Genomic DNA, 7303 nt, shown 5'->3' on the forward strand with positions numbered 1-7303 from the left:
ACAGTGCTTTGTACGTACGATGGTAGGTGCTCAGTAAATGTTTCTCAGGTAAATAAAGCATCGTGTAGTGTTTAACAATATTTGTGAACAATCTAGCTTCTCCTTCATATTCATAAGTTTCTTGGGTCAAGGATTGAATTTTGTGCACCCAACTATCTCTTGGTGTAAAGATGTATGCACTCAGTAAGTGTTTGTGTCTGAGTGAGTAGAGGAAGGGCCACATTCATGAATACCTCGGGAGCCTGTGTGTTAACCCCCATGCCATATCAGCAGCATTGCCTACTTAGCAACAGAAAAGTTCTCCCAATTCCCTTCAAGGTCTCACAGATTCATGGTAAGAGTTGGAAAAGGACCTGAGAGACTTTTAGGCCAGACTCTTTATTTCATAAATGAAAAAAATAGGTTTGGAGAGATGGAGCAACTTTCCCAAGGTCATATAGCTAGTCTTTAGCAAAGTCAAGAAAAAATTTGAGTCTCCCTGAAAGCCCTTTTTCTTTCTGAAGTATTTTATTTTATTTTTATTTTTTAAAAATTATTATTTTTTTTTTTAAGAGAGAGAGCATGTACGTGTACGAGCAAGCAGTGGGAAGGGGCAGAGGGAAAGGGAGAGAATCTCAAGCAGGCTCCACACAGAATGGAGCCAGGCATGGGGCTCGATCTCACGACCCTGAGATCATGACCTGAGCCAAAATCAAGAGCCTGACGTTGGATGTCAGACGCTTAACCGACTGAGACTCCTAGGCTCTACCCTTTCTGAAGTATTTTAAAGTTTTATCTAAAAGATATTCATTTCTGGGCTATATATATATGTCCTCAAATAGTTGTTATCATCAGTTATTCCTCAAGAAAACTCTAAAAGCTTTTAGCTAGTTATTTCCCATATGACACATTTCAAGATGTTAAATAAGAAGTTCTCACTGAGGCATCAAGGTAAAATATATGACAAGCAAAAGAAAGAAGCCATGGGCGCCTGGGTGGCTCAGTTGGTTAGGCGACTGCCTTCGGCTCAGGTCATGATCCTGGAGTCCCGGGATCGAGTCCCGCATCGGGCTCCCTGCTCGGCAGGGAGTCTGCTTCTCCCTCTGACCCTCCTCCCTCTCATGCTCTCTGTCTCTCATTCTCTCTCTCTCAAATAAATAAATAAAATCTAAAAAAAAAAAAAAAAGAAAGAAGCCATAAAAGGATAGAGACCTTCAGAAGGAGTATCCAGAAAGTGGTAACATGACTCAAGTCCTTTGCCTACATTCAAGGTAGAAAGAGAGGGTCAATACACAGCACCTTCTTCCCCACCAGGTTCTGAACAAATTGGGAAACAAAATGAAAGGTAGCAGAGCAAGGCCAAAATCTCTCCGTTGTTACTACAAGACACCGAGCTGGAGGCTAGGGCTTAGTGTGGCACCAAGTGCAGCTGCTCACCGAACCCCAGGCCGACCTTCTGGGCAGAACAGATACATGGCTGAGGGAGGACCAGCGCCAGAGGAAGGGGGGCCAGGCTAAGCTTTCCCGGGGAGTGAATAGCATCAGTAAGTGGCGCCAGGGTGTTACCGCTACTGCCGGACTCTTCACACGCATGCGGAACAGCTGTTCCCCATAACGAAATATCAGGGGGTTGAGGATTGGGAGGAAGAGGTGTGAAGAGGGTTTTTCTGGAAGGCAGTCTAAAAGCCCCTCTCACCCCAAAGTTGCTTTCTCACTGAAAAGTCTTCATTCAGAGAGCTTTACACACATCTCCTGCAGCTTGGAGTAGACTTGTGACTGAGTGGGCCAGCACTGGGGGATGGGGAAGGGAGGGGGAAGGGGGAAAAGAGGGTAGGGAGAGGAGGAGGAGGAGGTGCTGGGAAGACAGGGGAGGAGGAGGGAAGGGTAGGCAGGAGGGAGAGGGAAAGAGAAGAGGCGAGGAAAGGGGAAAGAAACTTAGCTCCTGTCCAATAGGGCCACCTAGAGGCTCTTAGGCTTCAGCAGGGAGCGGCAGGAGTTGTGATGTGGAGCTGGAGTTTCAGCTGATGAAGGAACTTCAGGTGAGAGGTCCCCAGCATGGGGGATGGTGGGTCTCTGAAGCACTGAGAGAGCACCCCAGACCAAGGAGAGGCAGCTTTCAGTTTCACAGCCTAGCTCAGAAAGAGAGAAGCTACCCTAAGAGATGATCAGTCAAGGAAGAACTTTTCTCCCTCTTCCCCTGCTTACTTCTCTTCCCTCTGCCTGCCTTGACCCAGGAACAAACCATGGCTAGTGAAATGGCGGCAGACAGCTGGAAACACTAGGTGGAGGTAAGGAACAGATGGACCCTGCCCCCTCCTCCAGCTTCTTGGCTGCAGAAGGCCCCAGAGGGGTGAAGGGAAAAGTGTCACCTTTATTTATTTATTTATTTTTAAAATTTTATTTGAGAGAGAGAGAAAATGAGCAGGGGAGGGGCAGAGGGAAAAGCAGACTCCCCGCTGAGCAGGGGGCCCAACGCAGGGCTCAGTCCCAGGACCCCAGGATCATGACCTGAGCCGAAGGCAGATGCTTGACTGAGTCACCCAGGTGTCCTGAAAAGTGTCACCTTTCAATCTGATTCTAGGAGTTGATTATTCTACAAGACTGGATATTCTAACTTCTTAATTGGGATTGTGTTGGAGACTTAAAGTGGCTGTAGGATTTTTTTATTACCAAAGAATGATTAAAAACAAGTCCTAGGATTACGGAGGTTTTCACGCAGGGGCAGGGGACCAACTCGCCCCCACTGAGTAATTCTAAAAGAGACCAGCAGGAATCAAAACAAAGTTGTGGTCCAATTTGAGTTGGTTCGTCTTCAAATTGAACAGCCTGTTGACTTGACTTTGTTGGTTTTTATTTCTCTAGCCCACCAACATGGGTTTGTTTGTAGTATCTTTACATTTATTAAGCATGCTGACTAAACCAGTATTGAGGACATTAAGAACACTGGAAACTCCCAACTGAGCAAAGGCCAAATGCCCCTGATAGCATTGCTACGTACCCCCCTGGTGGCATGGTGCATGCACAGCAACTCCTGGGCTCCTGCTGCAAGTTAGGATAAATGCATTCTACTCAGTAACGGTTGTCTTCCTGTGAGCTCTCTTCTCAACGCCCTCCCCCAGCAAATGGCACTGTTAATTACATCTGTTGGTGAGTAAACCAAATGAAATCTGTTAAAAGTTCCATTCAGTCCTGCCCAAAGCCAGGCAGAGGAGGCCAACTTGAGTTTCCATCACCATTTCCCGACACCCTTTTGTAATTTGATCAGAATAGTTTCCCTCTGTAAGACATTAGTGACTCCCAAGGCTGCTTTAAGAAGTTTCTTTATTTATTATACATGAAGTGATTGAAAACTGCCAATCACAAATCTGGCAATCCCCTCTCATGAGCTTAAAGACCGTTCTGATTACGATAATTATATTTTTATGAATATCCTACCTAGAGAGTAACAATTTTACTGTGTCAGACTCCACCACACAAAGATGCATCAATTTCATCTGCAATGAAAAATAGAGCCTAATAGCACAGTTATATTTATATGATAGTCAAACATCAAGATGCAACATAAGTACTTCAACTGAAAGAATTCTGATCATTACTTAACCTTGAGATGATGATTAAGGGTGAAGGCTTGTCAGCTTTCATGAATTATTTTTTCATGATTTTTGCTATTTTGATTTGATTTTTAAAATGCCATAATTAACACTTACTAACATTTGGATTCCACCCCCACTCCCACCCCCATGTTATTGTGGGCAAGGCAACAATGGCAAAAACAAGATTAGTGGATATGATTAATGGTCAAAGAAAGAGTATTGGGAAATCACAAGACATAATTATGTTTCAGGTACCACAGTGCCATGCCAACTGGTTTTCTGCTTAGTTAAGTTTCCTAAACCGTGATGCAAGTAATGGACACAGTATTTAGGTTTGCTGCTATATATACATATTAGTTTAATGCAGAGAAATCTGTTCCATTATTACAGATAGTGATCAGGGCCAGTTAAAACTGTATATAAAATTGGCAAAAAAATAAAAAATAAAATGTGTGGTGCAAGAACCAATACTGTAAAGCATCACAAGAAGCCTGTTAGAAATGCAGATTCTCAGGCCATCCCGTAGTCTTGTTGAAACAGAATACCTAGCAGTGGGGCACAGGACCCTGTCTCAGTATCACCTGGATTCTCTGAGGTTTGAAACCACTGTTCTAGCATGTTGTAACTATTCCCACTGGCTACAGTGAAACACTGGCGTGTTGGAGGCTGCAAGCCCAGCATCAGTGTAGGCATCCCTCCCCTTCACTTCAGGACTATGTGCTCCAGGCGAGTTTAAGTGAACAGGCTGTTTTGGTCAAGTCCCTGAGTCCAGGGGTTCCTCTTAAGTGGCTTTTATCCTCTCTTTCAATCTCCTGAGGTCACAAGCTATAGTGTCTTCCCATTAGCAGTCGTAATTGTTAGTTCATCCTCCCTGATAGGAGAGATGTTTATGATACCTTTTATAATGTCAAAAGATTTCCATCACCCTGAATCCTTGCTGATCTTTCTTCTGTGCTACAACCATTTCCCTAAAGTCACCTTGAGCTACTTTTAAAAATGTAGCATCCAACATAGTGCTCTTTTGTATATCTTGATGGCACTACCTGGACTATCATCTTTTGATAGCGCTCTGGATCAGAATTATGAACCAGAACTCACCAGAAGGTTGCATGGAGAGAGGCCACACATTGCAAGCATATTTAATTCAAGAAAACACAGTAGAACGTACATTTAGTAAGGAGTGCTGATGCTCACTGGCCAGGACTATGCAGTGCTGTGGTTAACACAGTTTTTCTGTGGCTGAGGCAATAAAGCTGCTCTTAGGAAGGAAGTGTATCACTGAGTTTTCTAATAGATTAGCTAGCTAGCTAGCTAATTTTCTAAGAAAAATATTTATTTTATTTTATTTTATTAAAGTATTTTAGAGACAAGTAGCATTCTGATGAATCAGTGTTCATGGGGTAGTGTAAGTGGAGTTATTTAGTATGACAAAAAGTGGATGCCATCTTATGATTTCATCTCTCTCTCTCTCTCTCTCTCTATATATATATATATGGAAACCTTAGAACAGAGATTCTGAATCTGGAATGTGCATCAGAATGACCTTGAAGCTTGTTAAAAATACAAATTCTCAAGCTCGGTTCAGCAGTACATGTCCTGAAATGTACATGTCCTGAAGTGACACAGAGAAGATTGGCGCAGTCCCTGTGCAAGGATGACATGCACATTTGTCAAGTGTTCCATACTGAAAAAAATTCCTGGGTTCCAAGAGATTTTTATTTGGGAAGGTCTGAGGTGGAGCCCAGGAATCCGTATTTAACAAGCACTCCTTAAGTGCTTCAGTGGTCCGGAACTTTCATTTTGAGGAACACTGCACATCTAACTCAGAGGATGGGAAAACACATGTGAGTGTGAGGCAGTAAGGCTCAACCACAGGAGTGCTACCTTCTTTGGGTCCTTGTGATGCATGACTTCAGGCTTTTGAGCAGGACATGTATTCCGCCTAGTTCTAATGTCATTTATATATTTGCCTTCACCCCCAAAGGACTGTGAGCGCCCTGAAACATGGGAATTAGGTGGTACTGACCTTCGCATCTTCAGCTGGACTCTCCCCATGCCTTCTGATTCCTGAGAAAGTGCTCAATAATATTGTCAGATGAATGAAGACAAGAAAGGTAAAAATGCAGTTTGAAGAGCGTGACTGAAATAGTCTGGAGGGGTAGTCTTGGCCCCTTCACCCACCCGTGGTCAGACCTTGGGGTCACTTCCTCCCTCGGTGTCTCAGCCCCCCATTTGCAACATGGGAGATCAGTCTCTCTCTCCCTCATGGGGCTGCCGTGGGGTACACTTGAGGGGCTGTCTGTGAAAATGCTTTGAAATTCCAGAGCCACTTATTTCACTTTTTTTGAACATGACTGCCGTTGTGCTCTAACTTTATTTCCCCTATGAATGAGGGCTAGGTTGTATGACTGAGGCAAAGAACACAATGTTTACTTCTGGCCCTTGTGGGAAAGCAAATTCTATGATTTGTAATTTAAAAGAATCACACAACTCTACCAACTTCAAGAGTAAAAAAATAAATCCAATACTAAAAATTTATAATATGAATGGAAGAAATACCCCACAAATAATGAACAGTAGAAAGGAAGGGAGATACACTGGGAAGCAAATTAACTATTCACATTGCAGTTTAGGACTTCCAGAAGTCTGTGTTTAGTGAAATGATGTCTGAATTTTAGTGACTCCACTGAAATCACCTGAAAAGGTAGCAAGTGTCTGATAAGATGAGCTGAAAAGTACACGTACATCCTTTTAAAAACGTGACCACCCCTCCAGCTGTAAAGAACCAAAGAACTGAAGGAAATTAGATCACTTATAAGCGGCAGTGTGCCCCAGGTGGTAAATACTGGGCCTGGGATTAGAGCAAGTCCACAGCTCAATGAGGAAAATAAAGGCAGTGTACTAAGTTTTCCATGAAGCTATGTTTATTTAACTGAGCCTACTATCTTTTACTCTAAGATTAGGTCTCCCCTTGTTTTGGCTTATTAAAATGTCCTTGTTTTTATGAAATGTTAGTATTTTTTTTAAACTGGCAAATGGAAAGTTGACAATATTATGACTTCCCATTCAAATTTATTTACTCAATCTCGAGTTTGAATTCTGGATCCATTCAAGGCAAGTGGCTTGAGGCAAATTTCTAATCCATTCAGGCCTTGATTTCTCCACCTGTAAAGTCAGAAAGATTAACAATAACATATGCAATAATATTTGCAAAGACCTTAGCACAATTTGTAGTACATAGTAGATGATTAAGAATTGGTGGTAGTTACATGAAAAATGGAAACGATAATTATGTTGTCATCTAGGTAAGTAATTTAGGTAACAGGTCTTATGTTTACCCTACTATATTAGATATGTTTTTCCATTTTTCTTTGGTGGTCCCATTTGGGAACCTATCCATGCCTTTGCCCTAAGAGTAATCTAAGCAGGAAGCACCAAGGGAGAATTTTCCTTTCATACACACAGCCAACCAGCTTGTGTTCGTGGTGAGGAGCATTCTAGAACCAGTGGCAGAGTGGGGTTGTGCCTCCTGGCTGAAGTTCTTGTTGGATCTAGAATCCAGACCCTTGGTTCTAGGACTAGTACTTCCTATTGTAGAATATGTATCTTCGTATTTCCAATGCCTAATAAATCGTAGTTATGCAATCAATGTTTTTTGATTATTTGAATGAATAAATGTAAAAATGCACCTTTGGGAATACAATAGCTCCATAAAGCTTTAGGGTTTCCTA

General features: G+C 42.5%; 1 non-coding gene across 1 annotated transcript; it reads left to right on the plus strand.

The window, feature by feature from the left end:
• The first annotated feature begins 5152 nt into the window (after positions 1-5152).
• Positions 5153-5261, plus strand: LOC123324463. The gene has a single exon (XR_006539828.1). It is a non-coding gene; the product is annotated as a U6 spliceosomal RNA (small nuclear RNA).
• Positions 5262-7303: the final 2042 nt, after the last annotated feature.

Source organism: Neomonachus schauinslandi, chromosome 3 (assembly GCF_002201575.2).
Source record: "Neomonachus schauinslandi chromosome 3, ASM220157v2, whole genome shotgun sequence".
Taxonomy (NCBI): Eukaryota; Metazoa; Chordata; class Mammalia; order Carnivora; family Phocidae; genus Neomonachus; species Neomonachus schauinslandi.